General features: G+C 39.3%; 1 long non-coding RNA gene across 3 annotated transcripts in view; it reads right to left on the bottom strand.

The window, feature by feature from the left end:
- Nucleotides 1–6200: 6200 nt before the first annotated feature.
- The window catches only part of LOC132535718 (uncharacterized), a 79438-nt gene continuing 58429 nt past the window's right edge, over nucleotides 6201–27209 (bottom strand). For all 3 annotated transcript variants that reach the window (XR_009547430.1, XR_009547429.1, XR_009547428.1), the window contains one exon: nucleotides 6201–8211. This is a non-coding gene — a long non-coding RNA (uncharacterized LOC132535718). The remainder of the gene's footprint in view (nucleotides 8212–27209) is intronic.

Below are 27209 nucleotides of genomic sequence, written 5' to 3'. Positions count from 1 at the left end.
TCCCTCGAGTTCTCTCTGTCTTATCCAACAACAACGACATCAGTAACAACAAAAAGGGCAACAAAAGGGAATAAATAAATTAAATAAATAAATAGAAACTAATTAAAGCAAATCATCATTTCTACCTGAGAAATTGACAAAGATGGGAAAATACTACAATGATATTGTAGCAGGAAAAATTGAACCATACAGTTGCTAAGTTTATTAATTGGTTCAACTTTTCCCAGCGACAACAACTTGCATCAGAAGAATGGAAATACTGACATCTTTTTAAAAAGATATATTTTTTAATGAGAAGAGGGAAGAAGAAGAATCAGGATATCACTCTGGCACATGCAGTGCTGGGGATTGAACTCTAACTTGAGATCGCATGCTTGAGAGTTCAGAGCTTTATTTATTTATTTATTTATTTTCCCTTTTGTTGCCTTTTTTTTTTTTTTACTGTTGTTGTAGTTATTGTTGTTGTTGTTATTGATGTCATTGTTGTTGGATAGGACAGAGAGAAATAGAGAGAGGAGGGAGACAGTGAGGGGGAGAGAAAGATAGACACCTGCAGACCTGCTTCATCGCCTGTGAAGAGACTCCCCTGTAGGTGGGGAGCCAAGGGCTCAAACTGGGATCCTTATGCCGGTCCTTGTGCTTTGCACCACCTGTGCTTAAACTGCTGTGCTATGGCTTGACTCCCGAGAGTTCAGAGCTTTATCCACTGTGCCTACTTGTGGGATGCAATTAGCCTAACAATTCAGTCAAACTTCCAAGAATTCTTTTAAAAAGGCAAGATCAACCAATTACTGTATGTCTGTCTATATAAGTTATAACACTACAGTTGTTATGTAATATATAATAATAGGTGATTGATTAAATAAATCACAAGGAAACCGTCAAATAGACAAAAAACATATTATAGAATACTGGAGAGAAAAGCTCTGTGATAGATCGTAAGCAAATCCAGACATATACCCTAATATGTTAAACCTTTTCATAGCTAAAAAAAAAAAGTGGGAAGATATATGCCGAATTGTATGCAGTGCTTGTTTTTTTTTTTTTTTAATTTCTTGTGCTTTTCCTATATTGAATTTTATTACTTTTATAACTAGGAGTGGGAGAAGGGGAATTGTTTTCTCTGGGATTATGATCTACTAAAATTTTTTACATTACTTCAGTGAAGGCAAATTCAAATCAAATGAAAAAAAATGTCTAATAAAATAAATACCAAGCAAGTGGCAATGACATATTTGTAGAAGCTATCCTGTTTATATAGGTTTGATAGGTAATTGATCATTAGGCAGGCACTTTTAAAGTTTCCCTATAGGAGTGATGGGTATGAACAAACCAGCCCATCACCCACACTACTACAGAGAAGGTGCTATGTCAGGGCTGCCAATTTACATGCTGGGGTAGGTAATAGACATTATTTTCAATGCACTTTTGTTGCTGAGGAGTTATTCTGATGCAGTCTCCGCCCCCAGGTTTTACTACGCCCTGTGAAATCCTAGCAGTGCCCCCTTCAACCAATCCTGGCCCTACACGTCACCCCTGGTTGTCGCCCAATAAAAAGCCCCCTCACCCCCCCCCAACTCTGCAACTCTCCAACTCTGGAACTCTGGAACCCTCTGGGGGTTCCTTGGGGCGGGGCCAAGCGGGCCCCCGAAATTAGCAGGACTGATCCAATTTTCTTGGCGGGGGAGAGCTAGAACAACCCAATGTAAAGCATACAACACACTTTGACCATATCGTGTATTTCATTCCCATACACCTGCCCTAACCAATGCAGTGTTGGACTCCAGAGGTTCCTCTAATGTGGTATCATTAGTCCCATTCCTAGGTTAAATGAGTAACTCGGATAATAGGAAAGCAGCAGGCTAGTATATCTGAGGTGCTCACAGTACAAGGCATTTGAAAATTACGTCTAGGGAGCTGACTCCTCATTTGATTATATAAATGTAAAATAACCACAGGATTAACAAGTTGCAAACGGAAAAAGAGACAGTTTGGCTACTGTTTTTGCTTGGCTGTGCAAGCTCTTGTGTTTCAATTATATTACACAAATGAGCAAACAACTTTGGAGACAAATGAGCAAACTCTGGAAGGGCAAAGGAAGACTGAGAAACAGTTCTGGGTTCCATAAAACTAGAGGCATGAAAACGAAAACGGAAATTTAGACTGGAGCATTTTTCAATTATTTGTTTATTCATTATACTACCACAAGAGTTATCATTGTGGTTGGGTGTCTGCATGAGGAATCCAGCACTCCCAGTGACCATTTCTTTCCTTTTTTGACAGAGAAATTCAGAGGGTGGAAGTTACGGAGGGAATGAGACACCGGCAGTACTGTTGCACTACTCATGAAGCTTCGCCTCCCACAGGTAGGAACTGGGGACTTGAACTTGGGTCCTAGAGCATGGTAAGGTCCCACTGCCACTGTAAATTGGACTTTAGGTCAGAAATAAGATATTAACACCTAGAGAACTGATACCTTATGCGAATAGTTTGTATTCTCAACTAATCCCCGTACCATAATCTGTTGGGGGAAATTTGTATCAAATGTCCTTAACTTCAGGCCTAATCTCTAACTGGGTACCAGAAAGACTGTTTCAAGTATGCTATCAAGTATGCATACTCCTAAGTAGCAGAAGCTCTCAATGTCTTAATGAAAAGAACATCAGTAACTTTCTGATGTGCAGCAGTTATTCACATGCTGAATTTAAATCTGTGTTTAGATTCAGTTACCATACCCTACCCACTGTTTGCTCAGCTTCCTGCCCTGAACCTACCCCTTGAACTCTGTCAATTTCTGATGTTTTGTAAATCTTGTTAATAAAAGGGCCCTGTCCCTAAATGCAGGACTTTTTCAGGGTCACATCCATTTCAATAATGGTGCCTGTTCAAAGAAGTCACTTCTGGACTCAGTCAGACCTAGAACTTGTGTGAGTAATCCTGTGTCTTCTGCCTCCACAACACAACATCTGTTCCCTTTCGACATATAGAATTCTGTGGTGTTGTGTGTTTTTATTTTTAATATTTATTTATTTACTCCCTTTTGTTGCCCTTGCTGTTTTGCTGTTGCAGTTATTATTGTTGTTGTTATTGATGTTGTTGGATAGGACAGAGAGAAATGGAGAGAGGAGGGGAAGACAGAGAGGGGGAGAGAAAGATAGACACCTGCAGACTTGCTTCACCTCTTGTGAAGCCACTCCCCTGCAGTGGGGAGCCGGGGGCTCGAACCGGATCCTAACGCCAGTCCTTGCAATTTGCGCCACATGCATTGTTAACCCTCTGCGCTACCGACCGACTCCCATGAATTCTGTGGTTTTTACTTCATTCATGAAACCATGGAACAGCCAGCAGAATATTAACTCCTGACCATTTTCATCACCCGAGATACCTATGTAGCAGTTATACTCCACTCCTTCTTTCTTTTAGAACCTGGTAAATACTCATCTTTGTTTCTCTCTAGATTTACCCACTCTGCGAAATTAAAACATTCCATTCTGGAAATGGAAACATCCAACACGTGACATATTGTGCATGGCTTCTTTTTAAAAATTTTATTATATTTATTTATTTTCCCTTTTGTTGCCCTTGTTTTTATTGTTGTTGTTGATGTTGTTGGATAGGACAGAGAGAAATGGAGAGAGGAGGGGAAGACAGAAAGGGGGAGAGAAAGACAGACCCCTGCAGACCTGCTTCACCGCTTGTGAAGCGACTCCCCTGCAGGTGGGGAGCCGGGGGCTCGAACCGGGATCCTTACTCCAGTCCTTGCGCTTTGCGCCAAGTGCGCTTAACCGCTGCGCTATTGCCCAACTCCCTGTGCATGGCTTCTTTCATTTAAGTGTGACGCTTTCAAGGTTCATCCATGTTTTTTGTAGCATGTTATCAACACTTTCTCTTTATGGCTGGATAATACTCCACTGCATGGCTATACCACATTTTATCCATTCATTAGATAAACTTGGGTTGTTTTCATCTTTTGGCCAGTATGACTAGAAATAATGCTGCTGGGAATCGGACAGTAGCGCAACAGTTACGTGCACTTGGCACAAAGCGCAAGGACTGGCATAAGGATCCCCAGCATGTGCCCCAGTATGATTCCGTAGCCCCCATGTCCACTTGGTCGATTACAAATTATATTCCTCCATGAGGATCATTTCTGGAACCATCCGTTCCACCAAGGTCCCATAGCAACATCGCCCCGCCAGATATTCGTCGGGATGCGGCATCATCTAAGTTCATTTCCCACGTCTATGCTCGACCAGACGTGCCAATATACGGGTATCTTCGCCCACCCTGTCCAACGCTTGACGTCTCGTCACCCAATCTGGTCCCCTACGCCTACACTGAACTTCTCTGTTCCAGACTCTTGGAAACAGAGCTGGCAGTCAGCTGAGGTCAAGAACAAACACCTCATCACAGACCCCTGCAAGCGTCAACCCGGCTTTGACCTAGCACGTTATGATCGGGCCCTCCTCAATCGCTGTCGAACAGGCCGTGGCCGGTGCGCCGCTATGTTCCATCGCTGGGGGGCCAGAGATGACCCGAACTGCCCCTGCGGCTCCAGACAGACTATGACCCACATAGTCAACGACTGCCACCTCTCCAGATTCAAAGGAGGTCTCGAAACTTTACATCAGGCTCAACCTGACGCTGTTGACTGGCTACGGAAGAAGGGCAAACGCTAGAAGAAGAAGGATCCCGGTTCGAGCCCCCGGCTCCCCACCTGCAGGGGAGTCACTTCACAGGCGATGAAGCAGGTCTGCAGGTGTCTGTCTTTCTCTCCCCCTGTCCTCCCCTCCTCTCTCCATTTCTCTCTGTCCTATCTAACAACATCAATAACAACAATAACTACAACAACAACAACAAAAAAACACAAGGGCAACAAAAGGGCGAATAAATAGAAAAAAAATTAAAGAAGAATGCTGCTGTAGATATGTAAAATCCTGTTTTCAATTCAGTTGGGTGTGTAAGTGGAAGTGCTTCATTCCATTACTCTGCTTCAGGTCGTTTCTTTTTCTTTCTTTCTTTCTTTCTTTTTTTTTAGTATTTATTTTATTTTCCCTTTTGTTGCCCTTGTTTTATGTAGGAGAGTCTGTTTGCAAGCATTATCTACTCCCACCCCAGGTTTCTTTTTAAATTATCTTTATTTATTTATTAGATAGAGACAGCCAGAGATCATGGGGGAAAGGGGTAATAGAAAGGGAGAGAGACAGAGCGACACCTGCAGCACTGCCTCACCACCTGCAAAGCTTTCCCCCTGAAGTGGGGACAAGGGGCTCAAACCTGGGTCCTTGAGCATTGTAACATGTGTGCTCAACTAGGTGCACCACCACCTGTTTTTTTGTTTGATTGTCTGCTTAAGGAGCTACTCAACTTAAAGAAAAACTATCATTTTAAATTGCCAAAAATACTATACTATCTTTGCAGTATTCCTCAAAGTATAAAACTGTCTCAAAATTAAATTTTATAGAAATAGCCTGGCTGTCTGTTTCCCCCAATTAACAAGGGTTATTGCTGTAGCTTAGTGCCTACATGGATCCAGGTATATATATATGTATATATATATATACAGTGAGAAACAGAGATAGAAGAGAAATATCTGTGGTACCACCTCACTCTTTGTGAAGCTTCCCTCATCTCCTGGCAAGTAGGGACAGGGGCGGGGAGGTGGAGAGTTTGAACGCAGGTCCTTGATCACAGTGAACTGAGTTCTCACCAGGTAAGGCAGCACCCAGCTGCCTGCTGTATTTGTTTGGGGAATAGACAACACACAAGCATCCATCCTATCCTGGACCCCCGCAGAAAAAAAGAAGTGCATTTAAGATTAGTATATCTGACTTGAATGGGAAACGAAGACCTGATTCTGTAAATAGGGAGGACTGCTTCACACCAGGCTCCAGTGTCAATGCATCTTGCTTAATGAAAGCCAGTGAGATTCAAAGAATGTCAGGAGTATGGGAGAAGAACTGCCACTTTGAGAATGATGATTAACTTATTCATAGTCATGTCACCCAAAACCTTTATCACATTTCAAAAACTGTCAAACATCATTACGTGGTATAACTTTCTCTTCCCAGGACACAAAGGCTAGTGGCTCAGGAAAAAGTATACTTTGTGGAACTGATTTTGTGGACAGGGAAACAAAAGATTCATAAACACACACACACACACACACACACACACACAGACACAGACAAATGGCAGTCTTTCAAAAGATTCCAATCAGTAGCTTTATTTTACAGAGTACAGCATGGATAACAAGAATGCATCCTGTCATTTACAATTGACTGTAACATTCATCATGCTTACATTGCTTTATTCACTTTGTGGTTTATATCTGTTAATTCATATTAATTTAAAATACAACATTCCTTACTAAAAACCTCAGTTTGTCACTTTTCTGTATAAAGTTGTAATCATTTATTATTGAGAACTGAACAAATTACACTGCTTAATGTCTAAGGAACTAAACCAATTTACCAGGAAGACAAAGGCAACAAACATAATGTGAAAAATTCAAAGCTATTTTCATTCTCTTCTTCTGAAAATGTACGCTTTATTCTTTTGAGCATTCCTGTTTTAACTAAAAGCTATTCTTCCTATGATTTCACACAAAATTGTCAAGAGTGGTTCAAAGACAAATCCCAGCCAGCTAAATTTCAGAGTTTAATAGGGTGGGAAATTGGGACAGAATATAGACTCTGGTGAGATCAACAGTCATTCATAAAAGTTACAGAGTTGTAGCTAAGAGAGAACCAAAATACACTGAGTTCCTGCAGATGTGTGGTGAGCCAAAGGAACAATGGGGAGGTAGCAAGACTGCATGACCAGGCCCATATAATTTTCGCACAGTATCAATACTTATAAACTAGAAACTTAGATCATTCAAGCTTTCCTTAGTGCTTTTGCCTTCTACCTTCTCAGTCTCCAAATCTGCTATAATAGACTACAGGCCACTGGGATTTCACCATACTGCAATGTCCTTTGTGTTGTTTCTTAGATGTCATCCATGAGTGAGATCATCCAATAATCCAATAATGGTCCTCCTTCTGGCTTATTCTGCTCAACATGAACAGGATGGAAGTTTGGTCTGAAGAGAAAAGGATGGCATTACACCTCATCTCTGATTCATTCAGTTTCCTAGACTGGTAGGTGAGATCCTCTTCTATTAACTAATAATAAGATCATTCACTGTGAAGTTGATCAGTTCTCGTGCAGCCCTTTCTCCGTACTCTGTCCCAAAGATAAAGCTGAGTGGTTGTTTCTGACCCCTGGAAAACAGTTAGTCCAAAACAGCACATGTGAATCTTGTTGAGGGGGCCATGGAGAACATGTTTCCAGGTAGCCTGAAACCCAGCAGACAATGTAGCTGTTGCCTAATAAACACAGATATCTACATTGTATGCCAGGTTCATGCCCAGACCTGGACAATGGGCCGGCCAGGCCTTCCCACATATAATTTCAATGTTTATCTTCTGCACTCAGGGTTTCTGTTATTTATCTTCTCTGCCACAGTTAAAAGGCAATCCTCAAGTCAGAATCCACAGCAGGGACTTATCTACTACAAGTTTCTTTAAACGGTCATACTGTTAAGTTGGCATTATTTAACAACCACATTATTTTGAGTGTCATCTGGAAGTAAAAGGATGGAAAAAAAAAACACCAAAACGCATGGATAAATGCATGCATACAGGAAAATGGCTTTGTAAGCTAGGCAGATGGGTTATTGGCCAAATGGCAGATTGATAGATAGATAGATTGATTGATTATGGATAGATAACAAATATAGAGAAACATTAAGACCGATAGTATATGTAAATAGGTAAACTGATAACTGAGAGAGACAGTAGATACAGTTAGGTAGCAAGATGAATGGTTTTATGACTAAATGATACATCGCACATGGAGGAAGACAGAGGAAAAGAAGTCATTCCTTCCATTACCCGCACTGTGGTGTTTAAGTCAAATATACCTTCGCATTCTTAAAACCTTTGTGCTTCTCAAATACTGTGTAAATCAAGGTAATGGTTTAAATGTTAAGGACTAACGAATAAGCTAGTTTGGGACACAGGAACAGGAACTAGAAGATACCATCAGAGACCCAGTAGCCAGATGTAGCTACTGATTACAAAACACAGGATCTACACTGACTACTGAGCCATTGAGGGCACCAAGAACATTCCAGCAGCTGGGTGACTCAGTCTTCTGAAGTGAACTCTGTGAAAGGAAAGAGAAGACATCAATCCAGGAAACTTACATGGAAATGGCATCAAGAGATTTTTAACTGCATATTTCCTTGACTGACACTAATTTCATGCATACAGTAATGCAAACTCTATATTTATTTACTTATTCAACAAAATATAGAGTGATAACAAAATTTTAGATATGTTCTCAGGTGTAAAAGATACAGGAGAGCAAACCCAAAGTGAGGACAATCTCTAGACATATGTAACCGTTAAGAGTTTGTAACTGATTATTTTGCATATTGTACAGTCAAGTGCCTTATATAACATGAAAAACCAGTAGAAATTCTATTTGAGAAATAATCAAATTATTGTGGTCATGAAGCATTTGCATTCTTCCATGTTAACTTGAATTAATAATAATAATAATGCATATGTGTAACATAAAAATCTTAACTGTTTCCTCCAATTAATGGAAGGCAAGAGTCAAAATAAAAACCCTGCAACAGGGAATGGTATAAATTTTTAAATAAATTTTTCAATGTCTTGATTATTATTTGAATTCAATTCAGTTCAGTTGGAAAAACAAAAGACAAAACTTGGAACTTCGAATGTGTACAGTCTGACTAGACATGCATTTCGTCACACAGCTGGACCTGAATGACTCTCAAACATTTATGGCCAAGAAAGCTGACTTCCAAAATGTGTAAGCTGTAAGATGACCAGCTTTCTGGGAGCTCTAAAGTTATAAATTTCAAAGAAATGATCTGATTCATCACAGATAATTAATTTGAAAAGAGATTCGATCCACTTAAATTACAATAATAGTGCTTCACCAGGTAGTTGGCTTCTAGGGGAGCGAGATGGGTGAATTTACAAGACAAAGAAAGTTTTTGTTTGATGTCTTGTGTCTTTTTGTTCTTTGTAGATAATTTAAAGTTGGGGGAAGGAAGGCAATTTGTACACATTTGATGGACTCTTGTCTCTAACATAAAACAAATGTATAGAACACATAAATTTGCATCTCATAAACCACTAAAACCAAAATGAGGCCTGGGTTTAGTTTGGTTAGTTTTCATACTAAAATCCAAAGGATTTTACATATTTTTATATTCAAAGATTTTCTTTTAATTCTTTTTTTAAAAATATTTATTTTATTTATTTATTCCTTTTTGTTGCCCTTGTTTTTTTGTTGTTGTTGTTGTTGTAGCTATTATTGTTGTTGTCGTTGTTGGATAGGACAGAGAGAAATGGAGAGAGGAGGGGAAGACAGAGAGGAGGAGAGAAAGATAGACACCTGCAGACCTGCTTCACTGCCTGTGAAGCGACTCCCCTGCAGGTGGGGAGCCGGGGCTCGAACCGGGATCCTTATGTGCTTGTGCTTTGCGCCACATGCGCTTAACCCGCTGCGCTACAGCCCAACTCCCTTTTTAATTCTTAAAGCTTATTTCAGCTATCCTCTAAATCATTCTAAATCTAAAATAGTGAAATATTCTCCTACTTTTAAAGTTATCTAGGTAATACAAAAAGGAAAAAAAATAGAAGTAAAATATGTTAAAGATTAGTGCCAACCATTAACCAATAATAGATTAAAGCTACAGAAAATACGGGATGTAGGAAAAACACCATACAGCACAGACCACTAACCAATATTATAACTTTTTTTTCCAAGTGTATATAATCAAAGTCAAAGGAGAAATGTAGTTCATTTTAAAAATAAAGCATTATAAATGTAAAAACAAAATCCTGTCTATTCTGGCTAAAAACCATTTGTGGTATAGAAACAATGGTAGAGTTTGGTGGGGGGTCGGAGGATCTGATTAAAAGTTAAGCCTGCCACCTGCTGTTGGTTGGTCTGCTTGGAAGTTGGATAAAGACTATTTCTTGAAACACTGACCTAGAATCCAAAGCATTTACCCTCCAGAATTAGAATAGGGCTGACCCATAAACCAAACCAAATGAAGTCAAGAAACCCACTGACATTTTCATTAAAGTTTCATAAGAAATGAAAGGCAGGGAGTCAGGCGGTAGCGCAGCTGGTTAAGCGCAGGTGGCGCAAAGCGCAGACCGGCATAAGGATCCCGGTTCGAGCCCCAGGCTCCCCACCTGCAGGGGAGTCGCTTCACAGGCGGTGAAGCAGGTCTGCAGGTGTCTCTCTTTCTCTCTCCCTCTCTGTCTTCCCCTCCTCTCCATTTCTCTCTGCCCTATCTAACAACGACAACATCAACAACAATAACAACTAAAACAACAAGGGCAACAAAAGGGAAAATAAATATAAGAAAAGAAAAAAAATGTAGATCTGTTTCCCAATAAAGAAATTAAAAAAAAAAAAAAGAAAAAAGAAATGAAAGGCAGAATGTTGCATCATGGGCCATTCAACTAAAGAAAGGCAGGACTTACTCTGGGTATTCCCCTGCATCCCCGAAGAAATTATCCAGACAATTCTATTATGTCTACCAAAATTATCCCTAGTTTTAGCAATTATAGTTTTTGGAAAGAATTTTCAACTCCGGGCATTGTGTGGAAGGAAGTTAACGAAGAGTGGATAGTTTCACAGCACTGCCAGATGATTCACTATAAGTAAGGAAGCTCCAGGTATCTCCATCCAACCCTCCTCCCTCCCCATCTCTTGGTAGTTCCCATATTCTGGTGCATATACAAGAAGCCTTCTGTAACTAAATGGGAATACTGTCAACTTCTAAAACATTATTTCTGAATTTCACGTAACACAAAGCCAGTCTGCAACAAACAAAAGACTAACTCCCATGGGAGAGAGCTAATGTTAAGTGTTTTCACTATCTCACCCCCTACCCCGCCCCACCACCACCATCACCACCACACAAGTATGCACCTTTGGGAGACCCTGGGTATGTCTATCACCTTAACTGTAGTGCTAGCACTCAGGGTGTTTGCATACGTTCAAACTGTAGAACATTACACACATGCAGTTCTTCCTTACACACACAAACACAGTCTCATTACCTCTAACTATAGCTCAGACAAAGAAATGTATATATTGTGCAGCATGGGACGGAATTATGCCAAGGGGATTAAAAAATAAAACCCAACCTTGCTAATATAGGTGTCCAATTAGCATGGGTTCTTATGAACCTGGATTCCTTTTGTGTTGCGTGAGTGTGTACTAGGTCAGTCTCACCAAACCCAAGCACATGATTGTAGCCTGTCCAACTCTTGCATACCTGAGGTCCTGTGACTACATGGACCAAAAACATTTACACCAGCTGATAGTCATTTGATTCTCACATCATTCTATTTAGTAAACTGCTCTCTCTGTAAATCAAGTTGGAGACTGAGGTGAGATTTTTGAGACATTCCCACTCAAGGCTTTTTTTTTTTCCTTCTTTTTAAAGACATTCCCTGCCAGATAATTCTAGTCTGAACAAGCCTAGGATGGGAAGAGGCTGGCACAAGGTCCTAACACAGGTTCTAAAGGCAAAACCACTCACAACCCAGACAGACAGACTCAGACTAGTTTTTGACAAAGAATATTCAGCAATTAGGCATAATATCTTTAAACCTTCTCAAGGAAAAGCAAACAGAAAAATTAACAATCACTGGATAAAGACTTGCATCACATTATTCATTGAAAATGCTCAGAGAAAAGGGGTCATTTTCACCTCAGAAGCAGGTCTCTTATAGATACATTCTGGAAATTAATAATGCCAGATCCCCACCCCCACCTCCCAGACCTGAAAGACACTTCTAAGAAGGTCTCTCTTCGTGTGATCAGCATGTATACTACAGTTGGGAGGCATTATGATCATTAAAGAAAAAGAAGTGGAAACTACAACAATAAAACAATAAAGGCAAAAAAAGGGAATACATTTAAAAAAAAAGGTGAAAAGATCAGCTTGTTGTGGCTTTACCACTATGGGCTGACATTTTCAGATAAGCTGAGACAGAAGGAAGCATGTGGGAGAGGGAAGGACACCACAGCACTGAAGCTTCCTCAACTGTGGTGGGCAACAGGCTGAAACCTGGGCTGCAGGCATGGCAAAGCAGATGTACTATCCAGGTAAGCTATTTTGTAAGCTCCTATTCTTTGAGGTTAGTCTACTCAATCCACATCTGTCAGATGAAGAAACAGAAGTGCAGAACCTTGCATTAATGCAGGTCAGCTCAATAGCCAAGAAACAGTAAGAGATTGTCTTCGCTTGCGAAAAATGTCTTATGTTTCTCTAGTCTAAAAATCTGACTTGCTTCTCACCTTAGTTTTATGTCCACTTTCTATCATGTTTATGAGTGTTTATAGGATGCTGGCATTGGTAAGAGTAACATTTCCTAACAGAAGTCTGAGCGAGTGAAAGCACAATCTTAGAGTGAACATTTCTATCCAAGTCCTCGCAGCATGAGAAGAAAAGTCCTGTAGCACAGAAAAGACCTTGGGGCAGCTGTCACTTCACTAATCACAAGTAAACAAGATCTACTCTAATAAAGAGAATAAAGAAGGAAAAAAAAACCACTGCAGACAATTGAATAGGTAATGGTGGAGGGAAAGGGAAAGATGGGAAGAGGAAGCAAAGAACAAAGAGAACAAACCCATGATGTGATTACTTTCACTCGGGATAGCCATAAAGTGAATTCCATTGTAGCTTTCCAAGTCCATGCATACCTACTAGAAGAAGCTAACACTGGGCCTCAGTTCTTAGCTTATGAGATTTATGATACGAGGTGGATTTTTCTGAAAGAAAGAAAATCCTTTCTCAAGCTGTCCCTAAGACTTTGTGATAACCATGATGGTTATCTTTGGGAAGTAGGAGGGTAAGGACACAGAGCTATGGTGGTGGCTGTGGTGTGTAATCTTATGAACTTTTAACCCACTATTAGTCACACAAAAATGAATATAATACATACATATATACATATATATATATATAAAACATTAAATGATTTCTGTCAATATCTCCTATCACAGAGAAGAGAGAAAAGATAACATGTGAATGTGAAAAACTTGGCAAGGCTAATAACGATATGACAACGACAGAGGACAAGATGTACATATCATATTACTGATACTATTTATTGACTTAAACATCACAGCACCCATGTGACATTCAGGGTGAAACAACATGTGGGTTTTACTTGTGTAAAAAAGAGAAAATTGCAAAGTTAAGACTTATTAAGACTGTTCTGAAAAGACATTAAGACTGTTTTTCTTTCTTACAACTGTTTCATAACGGAAGCAATGATTTACAAGATAGCTGTCCCACAGGTAGTGTCTCTTATCTCCCCATGATAGTGGTCTGTAAAATTTTTGGCATTAACACTTCCACTCCACTCTCCTGTCTTTATTCACCCACATTGGGTTATGTTTATGTTCACAATGGGGCGATTTTGACATTGAAAATAAAGAGGGAAATATCTAATTATGAAGCTGATAACAGGAGATGGGACTTTTGAGATGTCTACAAAAGGAGTCTGGAATGTACAAAAAAAGAGATACTGAAGAGAAAGGTCACTGAAAAATGAGAAAGATGAGAGATGTTGGTCAATGCTGCCAACAGAGAAAGGGGTATAAGAAAAAACTAACACCAAGGGGTTCGTTTACGGAGCAACAGCTTCGTGGACAAGCTCCAATGTTCTTAGGTAAAAGAGCGAGTTTGTTAGTTGGAGAAAGCCAGAAGGTTCAGAGGGGAGGAGAGACTTTCAGGAGGTGAACAAGAAATAAAAGTTAGAAAACGTAAGTATCCTGAGTCCAAGAGAAAGGGAAGATTATTCATGGGTCTGGGTAAAGTCAAGCAATGAAGGAAGGAAGTCTTTCTTCCTGTGTTGGGTGGGGAGAGCAACAGTGGCAAATTTTAATCACCCCAAAAGGGGAAATAACAGAAACAAAACTGTTGTTTATATTGATGGTTAGTTAACACAGGGGAAATCTGGTTCCTCTTTCTATGAGTAGAGGTCAGGTGAGGTACTTGCAAATAAAGGATAGTATAACCTTAAAGAGACTGACGCAAAGAAGAAAGTGTAGATAGAACTGTCCTCTCACAGGTACAGGGGATTGGCTCCAAGACTCCTTTAGATACTCAAATCTGCTAACACTCCAGCCCCCGATTACATGATAGAGTTGGTTACTGCATATAGCCTGTAATGGCTCCTATACTTAAAAAAATTTTTTTTAATTAATTAATTTATTTTCTTTTGTTGCCCTTGCTCGTTTTTACTGTTGTAGCAGTTATTGTTATTGATGTCGTCGTTGTTAGATGGAACAGAGAGAAATGAGAGGAGGGGAAGACAGAGAGAAAGATAGACACACCTGCAGACCTGCTCCACTGCCTGTGAAGTGACTCCCCTGCAGGTGGGGATCCGGGGCTTGAGCTGGGATCCTTATGCTGGTCCTTGCGCTTTGCATCACGTGCACTTAACCCGCTGAGCTACCGCCCGACACCTGGCTCCTATACTTTTAATTAACTCCACATTACTTACCTAATTCAGTGTAAACACTGTATTAATAGTTTTTACGCTCTATTGTCTACGGATTAATGATGACAACAACAAAACTGTAGTTGCTCAGTAAAGAGGTCACCATTATAAGCCCAGTCACAGAAGTCAGTATCTTTCTACAATCTATGGTTGATCAAATCTGTAAACATAAAACCAGAGGGTACAGAGAGCCTGACTGTGGCATATGGAGGTGGTATCTCCTCTCTCCAACTGCTGCCCTGCCTCCCGGCCCCCTATCTGTAGCTGGTAGGCAGCAGCATTAAAGCCATTCAAAATTCTCAGTAGTAATTATTGGTCACCTAGACAAATTCTCTCTAACAAGTTCAAACTTTGAGTATTATTAGACTTTCTGCAGTCTATGGAAAGAAAATAGATAAAATAATAATTGTTTTCACGCTGAGACGTCAAACTCGTCCTATAATGATATCCTCTATTGAGTTTTATCTTTAGATAAAAGCATTCAATCAATCTATGCACACTTAAATGTTATAGTCCCTGATTTTCATATATATATATATATATATATATATATATATAATTTATTTATTTTCTGTTTTTGTTGCCCTTGTTTTATTGTTGTAGTTACTATTATCATTGTTATTGATGTTGTCATTGTTAGATAGGACAGAGAGAAATGGAGAGAGGAGAGGAAGACAGAGAGGGAGAGAGAAAGATAGACACCTGCAGACCTGCTTCACCATCTCTGAAGCGATTCCCCTGCAGGTGGGGAGCCAGGGGCTCGAACCAGGATCCTGATGCCGATCCTTGCACTTTGCACCATGTGCGCTTAACCGCTGCACTACCGCCCGACTCCCAGTCCCTGATTTTCTAAGGTTAAAACTAATCTGAATAAACTCTATCAAAGACACATTTTGTTGGTAAAACAACAGTTCTAAGATTTATCTTTCCTACCTACTGGCACATCTGAGACAAAATGTGTCTATGATACAGTTCATTCAGAACTATCATTTTACCAATGCATCAAATGACAGATTACAAAAGAGCATTTTGGAGCATTAAACCAAGAGATTATTAATGACAAACAGTTCTTTCAATCCACTGAATTTGGGAAACATTACAGAAAAGCCTGAGAAACCATGCAGCAAAGAAGTCAACCAAGCTGTTTCCGAAATTATTCTGTTTTCTGAAATGTCATTGTGGATATAACCAGTCCCTGTGCAATTTATCACATATGCTATGGAGAAGTTTGGGGTAGTAACAGACTTGTCTACAATTTCTCCCAAAGAACATGCCTCCTCCAAACCAAGAACATAAAAAAGGAAAAGGAATAATGAAGAGAGAGGGTCACCCAAAAGTGGGACACAGCTAACTAGCATTTGTTTCCTTTTCAAGAACATTTTTAAATAATCCACGCTTCAGTCTTCTTGATAGGCACTATGGCCCAACTAATAGCATCATGCTCTCTTTCTCTGTTGGTTTTACTCATTCTATACTATGCCACCCATTTCAGTGATCAGATCCGATGAGGGTGATCACATAGTAAATGTTAGTGTTGGCTCTGTATACAGTGCTGTCCATCTATAATGATCTTAGTCACCTGAGTCCTTGACCATGACTATTCTACAAACTTGGGGAGCCTGTGGTTTTCCTACAGTTGAGGAAAAAGGGTTAGAGAGGATCACTGTCACGAATACTTCATATACAAATAGAAGTGATTCTAGCAACTCTCAAATTCATGAGAAAAGTCCTAGCCACATAGTCAATGACATGGGTTTGCAGAAGCAGGAAGGTATGTAGTATGGAGAATAGCAACCTCCAAGGAAGAGAATGGAGGTGTAGGCAAACAGCTTAATTTCTTCAAGTATTAGTTTGCTCCTTAAGAATGAGGATAATGGGAGTCGGGTGGTGGTGCAGCGGGTTAAATGCAGGTGGCACAAAGTACAAAGACTGGCATAAGGATCCCGGTTCAAGCCCCCGTGTCCCCACCTGCAGGGGAGTCGCTTCACAAGCGGTGAAGCAGGTCTGCAGGTGTCTGTGTTTCTCTCCCCGTCTTCCCCTTCTCTCTCCATTTCTCTCTGTCCTATCCAATAATGACAACAGTAATAACTATAATAATAAAACAAGGGCAACAAAAGGGAATAAATAAATCAATATTAAAAAAAAGAATGAGGATAACACTGATTTCACCTATTGTGGCATCGCTAAGATGATTATACAAAATGAGTTTTCCTTAAAGTACTCTTACAAGTTTCTATGCTCTGCAAAGAGACTTATTTCTTTAGCAGTGATAGGACCTGAAGGTGGTGTTTTCCAGGTCTTAAAAATCTGAACCTCATTTCAGATGCTTTAGTTCTCCTTGGCACAATGAGTGCTCTAGTAGTTGTGTTTAAGGGTAAATATTTGGGAAAAAAAAAAAAAAAGATCAGGCAGGCAGTTGATCCCACAAAGCTAGACAAAACAACTTCCTGAACCTCTTATTTCAATGCCTTGTAAACAGAAAAAACTAAAGCCATTACATTTCTTATGTGTAATGTTTAACTTTGGTTTCACAACTGTACTTCAGGGTTATATTTCTACTCACAACACATTACAACTTTATGAGTTTTTTCCCCATAAGACATGTTTGCGAAGCTATTATTTTGCCAAATAAGGGTATTTAAAAATTTTTTTATTTATTTATTTTCCCTTTTGTTGCCCTTGTTTTTATTATTATTGTAGTTATTATTGCTGTTGCTGTTGTCATCGTTGTTGGATAGGACAGAGAGAAATGGTGAGAGGAGGGAAAGACAGAGAGCGAGAGAGAAAGACAGAAACCTGCAGACCTGTTTCACTGCTTGTGAAGTGACTCCCCTGCAGGTGGAGAACCAAGGGCTCAAACCGGGATCCTTACGCTGGTCCTTGTGCTTCACGCCATGTGCACTTATACCACTGCACTACCGCCCGACTCCCCAAATAAGGGTATTTTAAAATTCTTGGTCTATTATAATAATTGTTCATTTTCTCTAGTTCCTAAAATTGATCACTAATTGACACAATAAAATGCACATACTTGTAGGGTGTGCAATTTAATAGGCTTTGTCATATTTATACACTCAAGAAACCATCACTACAATCAAGAAGTTGAGATTATGCATTAGTCTCAAACTTTCCTTGTGCCCTTTTGCAATCCTTGTCATCCCAACTTCCCTGACCACAAGCAACCAAGGATTTGGCTTTATTGCTACCTTCCCATTTCTATAATATAGATTATATGCATATGAACCATAAAATAAGTATTTTTGTGCAGCATTTTTCACTTAGCAGAATCTCCCACGTTGTCGACTGTCAGTACCTCACTCTGTCATTACTGAGTAGTACCCATCACATGAAAAAAATCTTCACTTGATGAGCCTGGTGGAATTTAGGGTTCCTTGCAATTTTAACTCTGTTGTAAAACAGCTATGAACATTGGGGTGCACACCTGACATAGTCTTTCTTTCCTCTGGAAGGTTTATATGTATCAGTGCAGCTGAATGTTTTTAAGAAATCAGCAAACAGACTTTGCAAGATCTTGCATCATTTTAGGTTTCTACCATATTATCTCATGCGAGTTCCAGATTCTCCACAAATTTATCAGTAGTTGATATGACCAGTCGACTCCATTGTGGTCATTCAAATAGGTGTGTACCGATGTCTCATTGCTGTTTTTATTTGTATTTCCCTAATGACTTAGGATCGTCAATATACTTTCATGTTCTTGACATGTGTGTGTCTTCTCTGTTGAACTGTTTGTTCAAGCCATTTGTCCAATTATCTGTTTTTCTTATGACTGAAAATTCTGTGTTTTGATGAGTGACACTAGACTGAAAATTAACAATTTAATAGAAATGTATAAAATTCATAAGTCTATGAGTTAAACTGAAATATTCTCTAAATATTGCCACCAATGAAATTCTATTCTTGTTAGATTTACATAGGTTCAGAACTTAGTAAACAAAATCATATTGCCATGTACTCGTATGGTAATTCAGTCTTCTTTAAGTCATTCTGCAGCTCATTAGTTATAAGCATCAATGTTTCTATCCCTAGACTACATTTTATACTTTGCAGTAATCATATTCTAAGTCCATAGTATTACATTTTGCAAAAATAAATTTGTTATCAAACGTATATCTACATTAGAATGATAAAGGACAAAGCTTCTATCATATTGTCTATTCAAACAATTACCAGCTAAAATGTAATTTTCAAGCCTGAAGATGAATTCTTCCTTAAGATCTATAGAGTAAACTAGACTTGGGGCAACTATAGACTTTCCTTTGAGGCCTAGTTGTGTTCAGGGCCACTGGTTCTCAGCTCAATTGTTACAGTTGATGTGGGTTTCCTCTTAGATGCCTGGAAAATGACTCTGCTGACCACATCCACATTCTGAAATACTTTTTGAGAACTTGTAACCAAACTGCAGGAACTGACTCATTTTGCAGTGCCCAGCCAACACACAATTGTTCCAGAATAGACTCCAGTCAAAGAAAGAATACCAAGGTCTTACAACACAAGCAGCAAACTGTCTATTTATATGGGGAAAGTTAAGGGGGAAATCCCAGGACACATGGGACAAAACAGCTTAAGCCCCAGGAGACCATCAGGCATGACAAGCCTTAGAGGAAAGACCAAAGGGAACATACTACTTCATTGGCAACATATGTTCCCCTCAAAGCTAGAAATTGGAACTGGTGGGAAAAGTATCTTAATGTCAGGTTCCCTATACACCTAGAAAACACATTCAGTTGAGAGAAATATATGCAAAAGGACTTGTAAAGATGGGAGTTTTGAATGTTAGTTCCCTTATTCTTCACCCAAAGAAGGCCTGAGCATGCTCCTTACCTCCAAAAGATGGTCAGGAATGGATATCATGCCAGGAATGCTGGGAATAAATAAGGCAAGAGCCCAATGGTACCCCAAGATTTCCCTCCATCCTTCCTTACTCAAACCTACATCTCATTCCTACCACAGAGGAAGTTGGAAAGGAGCAAAGCAGAACCTCCTCCACCCAGCTGTTCCCAAATGATTCCGCCCAACAAGTAAAGTCATTCACATTGTCCATTTCAGCCAGAAGTGGTGAGATCTATTTATCCAGTGGAACTAAACTATTTAAGACAAAACCAGTAACTAAATCTTTTTTTCCCTCAGGTAGGGTCTCTGGCTAAAAGACTGTCAAGGCAAATGAATTAACTAATGGAAAGCCAGACTTGGTGAAAAGAGTTGGGTACAAAGTGATATGAAATTACATAAATCAAGAGAATACCAATGAGTAAATAAGACCCCCTGCTAAGCCCTGCATGTTTTTAAATGATCCAATGTCAACAAAAGTAGTATGTATCCAAAAGTGTTTCTATAGATTTTCTAACATCTAACTAAACAAAATACCTTTCTCAAGTCTAATTTCGTTTCTTTAAGAATTTGAAACATTTCATATTTGTACATAAAAACAAAATAGCAGCATAAAGGAAAAATTACAGGAAAGGCCAGAAAATGTAGCAAGCTAGGAAACCACAGACACATAAATCAGTTACAGAATATAGTTGTGATGAAGGTCATTTTTCTAATGGTCATTTCTAGACCATTAGAAGAAAAATAATTATTTGATTTAAATGGTTCTGACACAACTGGTTTACAATATGAAAATGAAAGTTAGCACTTGAGTTGCACGAGGTACCACTTAAACCCAAATGAATTGAGACTTCACTGTGAAATAATAACAAAATAGAATAGTAGTGATTGGGATTCGGGCAGTAGTGCAGTGGGTTAAGCGCAATGGCGCAGAACGCAAGGACCGGTGTAAGGATCCCGGTTCGAGAACCGGCTCTCCACCTGCAGGGGAGTCGCTTCACAGGCGGTGAAGCAGGTCTGCAGGTGTCTATCTTTCCCTCCCTCTCTCCGTCTTCCCCCTCTCTCCATTTCTCTCTGTCCTATCCAACAACAACGACATCAATAACAACAATAATAACTACAACAATAAAACAACAAGGGCAACAAAAGGGAATAAATAAATATATTTTTTAAAAGAATAGTAGTGATTTTAAAAGTGCTCCATGCACTTTTAAAAGAAGTAAAGGAGTTTAACTTTCCAAAATATGCATCTCTAAAAAATGTCCTAGGTGGGAGTCAGGCGGTAGGGCAGCTGGCAAAGCGCACGTGGCGCGAAGCTCAAGGACTGGCGTAGATCCCGGTTTGAGCCCCTGGTTCCCCACCTGCAGGGGAGTCACTTTATAGGTGGTGAAGCAGGTCTGCAGGTGTCTCTCTTTCTCTCCCCCTCTCTCCATTTCTCTCTGTCCTATCTAACGACGACAACAATAACTACAGCAGCAATAAAAAAAAAAAGGGCAACAAAAGGGAAAATAAATAAATATATTTAAAATTTTTTTTAATGTCCTAGTTGATAGCCATTAGTCTTTATCAATGTAAAGCACCTACACAAATTTTATATTTTTTTAAAATAAATAAATAAATATATAAAAAAAATTTTTAAATGTCCTAGGTGATAGCCATTAGTCTTTATCAAGGTAAAGCACCTACACAAATTTTATTTAAAAAATCATTAAATCTTCTTTTCTAAGGGAAAAAATATGCATATATTTTCATGTCTGTCCATGTCATATCTGTTAAGGGGTAAATTCCCAGGTAACAGAAACTGCCTATACCTTACACAAGGTAGGCTTTCTTTTACGATGAGAGCATGACACTGAGAATGACAAGCCATCTGCTGCAAGCAACCAACTCTGTCCTTCAGAGATTCCAATTATGGGGCCAATGTGATAGCCCAATTAGCAGGGGACCTGTCTTGCCATGTGTACAACCTGGGTTTGAATCTCCAGAAAACCACATGGAAGTACAAGGTTGGAAGTTTTAGTGCTGTGGTATAGATAAATGATCAATCAACAGACAGATAAAGGTAGATTTCTGGAAAAGATGGTCTGGATAGATAGATAGATAGATAGATAGATAGATAGATAGATAGATTGATAGAGATAGATAAAGGCAGATTTCTGGAAAAGATGGTCCAGAGTGGTGAAACCACACATGCCATGAGGCCCATTGTCACACACAAGATTACAATTCTGTTTTCAACATAGTTTTCAAAGAGGAAAAGCAGTGGAATCCTACTCCTCCCAAGTAGTTAACTGTTTTTATTTTCCCACTCTCTTTCTTCCAAGATGAGATGAGATGGGGCCTGTTCAGGGTAGTAAGGCCATAGACCCCACTCTCTTTCTGACTCCATTATATAACCTACCTTCTTAAACTTAGCCCAACAGTACATTTTCCTACCAAATTATAGAAGAGAACCGATCAGCTGAACCTAAAGGTACAAGAAACATTTTTAGTGCAGAATTACTTTATAAAACAACACACAGTTTTACATTCCACCAAACTGTATACCACTGAGAGTAAAAACAGTACAAACATGCCCTAAGAAAAGTAAATTTTCAACCAATATAAATATATTTTTTCTTTTTGCTGCTAGCCACTGAGTGTCCTTACTTCTCTAAAGAACAGTTATGATAGGAAGAATTACCCAGAATTTTAGTTAAACTTTTTTCATTATCATAATTTACATGACCACAGTAGCACTTTACCAATAGAGTTCTTTGCAACTTGGAAACAACTGTGACTGTGAAGCAGAATGGGATAGATTCTCCAGAATCCCTGCCTGTGTTTCCTACCTTCCAATACCTTCTTTTTTTATTATTATTTATTTTTTTAATTTAAGAAGGGAGACATTAACAAAACCATAGGATAAGAGGGGTACAGTTCCACACAATTCCCACCACCCGATCTCCATAGCCCCTCCCCTCCCTGGAGAGCTTTCCCATTCTCTATCCCTCTGGGAGCATGGACCCAGGGTCATTGTGGGTTGCAGAAAGTGGAAGGTCTGGCTTCTGTAATTGCTTCCCCGCTGAACATGGGCGTTGACTTCCAACACCTTCTTATAATGGCCAACAGGGTTCTATGTAAGTTCTACCAGTCACCACCTCCCAGAATCATATATTACATCTCCCCTCACTTTCTGTTCCAAAATGGCCTCTTTTTGGTCCTTTGGACACACCAACCATATTTGTCCCTATCTGTACTGCAGTCATTTTGTTTTCTCTGCCTAGAACCTTCTTTCAGATACCCTCCCTGTTGCGGGCTACTACTCACTTCTCCTGCTAAGCCTCTGCAGGAAGACCACATCATCAGAGAGAATTCTTGTCAGTTCCAGATAAAAGAGCTCTTCCCCAGACACCCTGAGTTTCCCCTATCTATTTAAGCAGCTTTATTTTTTTTTCCATACAACCCACTACTGCTTGCCACATTTCATTTGATCACTGACAATATCCTCCCCACCCCACACTAGGGGCAAGCAAAGACCCTGTTCACTGCTGTATTCCACGCCTGAGCACACCATCTGGCATGTGGTAGGTGTGCAGTATATTTTTGTAGAATGAACATTTGCCACAAGATGTCTGTAAATTGCTCTGCTACAAGCTTGAGGTCAAATTGGCACCTACCACAATTTTTATTAACACCCCCCCACACACACACACATATACACACACTTCAAAAACCAAGTAGACAGGAATTCTCTTAAGAGTGATCATATTTTTCCTAGTATTGTGAGAAATTGTGGAGGAGAGGGTTTAAAAAAAAAAACAAAACCTTTTCCTGTTATCACTGGGTAAAAGATAAGGGTGGGTCTTTTAAGGTATGATGCCAGATAAGATGGGAAGATAGAAATGTATGGAAGATCACTATCAGCCTAACTTATCCTTAGGGATTCTCACTGAAATGTTGCTCAGACCTTACTCTCAACTCGGACACCATCTTCTTAGACAATATTTTTAGTCTACCTGCATGTTAGCTATCAAAGCTCAGTCAGATACTGCTAGAGTGATAGGCTCCTTGGAACATACCTAAAATAAACATCCTAGCATCTTCCCACAGGAAGACCCCTAATTTCATCTGCTCTATTCCTACCTTTGGGTTCCTGTCTATTAAACAATTTGTTCTGCTTTATATATTACCTCCTTTCAGCCACCAAGTTGCAGATGCTACTATGATCCTGTCCTGACATCCCTGGGCAGACAACCTCACCAATGTGTCCCAAAATCTCACCTCTTCTGAGCCCTACCCCACTAGGTAAAGACAGAAACAAGCCAGGGGTATGGATTGACTCCTGTAGGGCAGAGAAGCAATTAAAGAAGCCTGGACTCCCACCTTTTGCACCCCATAAGGAATTTTGGTCTATACTCTCAGAGGAATAAAGAATAGGGAAGTTCCCAATGGAGAAGATAGGAGACAACCCTGGTGACAGGAACTGTGTGGAATTATCCTCCTGTTATCTTACAATCTTCTAAATTATTACTTAATCACTAATAATAATAGTAGTAATAATAATAGAAATGTTGCTCAAAGAGACTCTGGAATATGTCCGCCATTTTGTTTTAAATTTACAGGAACATGACCTTCTGCTAGGCTATATGTTCATGACTGAGCTAGACTTCACACTTCATGTTGATTGATCCCACTTCACAGAAAACATGCCGTTGCAACTGTAGTCAAAACTATCAGGGAACACACAAGGCCAAGTCTGTGCCATCACAAAGAACTTGAATGGCCAGTACAGCATTTTTCAAAAATTCTGGGCAGTGATAAACAGGTTTCAACCTTGACTAAACTGTAAGTAAAGCTAATGACTGTTTGAAGAACAGTATTCTTAACTGTATCGTGGACACAACCAGCACATTCTAAACCATCCATACTATCAGTCCTCCTCTCTATCCTCAACCATCCCCCACCCCAGTGAGATAACTTCAAAAACTTATAACGAATGCAATTTGGTATAAATCAGTGATTTATTCATTTAACCTCTGAATTGGTTTAATTTCTATTTAAAATTACTTTCAAAAATGTCATTGTGGAAGCTCTTTGTTGTCTTTTTAATGTTATTTAAACAGGAAAAAAAGAGTTGAAAGCTCAGGGGAGTTAATAAAAACTATTAACTACCAACACATTCCTTAATATGAGCTCTTCTTCCACTGCCATAAAAAAAAAAAAAAAAGAACAATCTCTGCACCGTTTTCCTTTTTTCTCTTTACTTCAAAAAAGAAGCCCCACTGCCAGAGGAAGATGCTTAGAGACTTTTATGAATGTCAGTGCCTTGTTTCAAAAATGGCAAAGGATCAAATAAAAGATGTAATCGCTGAGGTGAAGGAACAAAGAGTGAGTTTGTAGTTAGTCCTCTTCCTTCCCTTAATGGACCCTTTACCTTGTCCTTTCTTTCATCTGTCTTCAGATAGGTGTTGAATGAGTTACATCAGAATATGAAGAAGTGAATGAGAATGAACAAATGAAAGAAAGAGAGCAGGCAGGATTCATTATGTTTTCCAGTGGACAGACTTAGTCCAAAGCCTGGGATATTGACTACAGTCAAATTCTCAACCAACATGTGAGAGAGGAAAATATTCTCAACATAGAACCCCTTTCCATACTCAAAATTAACTCCTCACTAAAATGTGGTTTTAGGCATATATGTTAATAACGTCTTAGAATTCTTTACTTAGCAATTTTTCCCACCTACACTCCCCCCAAAGAGCACCCAGAATTAGAGGTAAGGGAGAAAAATACTGGTTATTACAAATTCTTGGGGTTAAATTTTTTCCTTTTTTTAATGAGTTAATTATATGTCAGAAGACTCTCCAGAAAGGTTAATGACATTACTTTCCTAGAACCCAAATCCATACATAACTTCTCCCTTCCACCACCACCTCCAAGTGAAAACATTAGAGAAAAAATAGGGGAAGTTGCATGAGTAAATCTGTTAGTGTCTGAGATTAACCGAAAACAAGGAATTCCCCTCCTGGACTTTAGTGGCCTAATTAAAACTCATACAACACAAAATGACTAAAACTGTTCCAGTTGAGCTGTGAAATAAGAAGCTGAAAATTCAATTTTGTATTTCAAGATTGAGGGGCCAGGACTGAAAGACATGACACTTTGCAGAATAGAACAGAGAAGACCATTTCTGAAAGTTTCAGGTTCACTCAACGTTTATTCTGCTTTGCCACCAAAAGGACTTACCATCTATACTAGCAACTGTTATTTGGATTTAGAGTCTAGTTCCACAATTTATTAGCTGAGCGGCCCTAGTAAGTTCCTTTATCGCTCTATGTTTCAGCATCAGAGTTCCATTCACAAAATGAACAAGACAATTGTACTAATGATCTGTTGAACAGGTCACTATGGGTACAGTTCTTAAAACAATACCTTTCTGGAACACAGTGCAAAATCAAGGGCAGTAAACACCACCATCACTGTGTTGCTTAATCTGATAAGAACAGACAAGTAATGTAGCATGCATTCATGGACTTTCAGACTACTAAACTATGTTCCTAAAAGAATGAGAAGTGAACTCAACTGTGCACTATTACTCCAAACACATCAGTATATGATAGAACTGATATTCTGCTCTTGGTGGTTCAAGGAAATAAATGGAGTTAGTCAGTTATCAAGGACAAAGTGGAAAGTACAAGTCTTTTTTCAAATTCTGGGCTCTTCAAACAGTGCTCTCAATGAGCACCTTCTTGAGAACATGGAATGTCTGCTGGTTTAGAGATTTTCCAGGAAGCTGAAACTCAAACCCACCCTACAAAGTTTTGCTGGAAACATAAAAATTCACTCACTTTTTCTCAAGTTCTTGAGAACTCTAGTCTTACTTTGTAATGTAAAACCCATAAATTCCCACTGAGAGAAATCAGTGGGTTTTCCATCTTTCATCTGCTTATATGGAAGGTAGTAAAACAGTTTTCTTGCAGTAGTATCACCAATGTGAATGTGTGTGTGTGTGTGTGGGGGGGGTTCTTCTTTAAGCATGTGAAACTAAAGGTAGTTTATAAAAATTCAATGTATTTTGTTCTTCCACATCCCCTTAAATAATTTTAAATCTTCTTGACTTGAAAAAGGCTCAATGATGAGGGCTGGCAGGTGGCTCACCAAGTAAAGTTTGTGTGAGAGCCCAGGTTTGAGCGTCAGGCCACCACATGGGAGCATCTACAGTGGAGGTGTGCTTTGGTATCTACTATCTCTGTCTCTCATTCACTACCCAAAAAAGGGGGGAAATGGCCACTGGGAGCAGTGGAGTTGCACATACACTGAGGTGCAGTGATAACCTGGCGGCAAAAGAAAAACAATATTCAAATTCAACTCCATTTCATCTTTTGGATAAAGACCTCAATTCTCTGAAATCTGATTGCACAACCCAAACAGTTACGAAGAAATGTTTATAAGTGCAAATACAAAAATGGCAACCATTAGGAAAATCCAATGGCCAGGAAAGAAAATTCATTCTTTATAGCAATCTGAAGTTTGAGGAGGAGAAGAAATAAGTTCGAAAGAGATCAAGTCTAAGAACTTCAGCTTTGTTCAAAGATAATATTACTGCTGATATTTGGTTAAAATACTAAACGAATATGCAAAACATAGTATGTCACACAGAGATGGCTGCTAAAAAGAAAAAGGAAGAAGGGTAGAGGGAGAGGTAATTTGGGGAGTAGAGTGGGGAGGTTGCTACCAGACAAACAAAGATTTCTG

This window comes from Erinaceus europaeus, chromosome X, assembly GCF_950295315.1.
Source record: "Erinaceus europaeus chromosome X, mEriEur2.1, whole genome shotgun sequence".
NCBI lineage: Eukaryota > Metazoa > Chordata > Mammalia > Eulipotyphla > Erinaceidae > Erinaceus > Erinaceus europaeus.
Note: the sequence above shows the minus strand (reverse complement) of the source record. Positions and strands in the feature narration are given on the sequence as shown.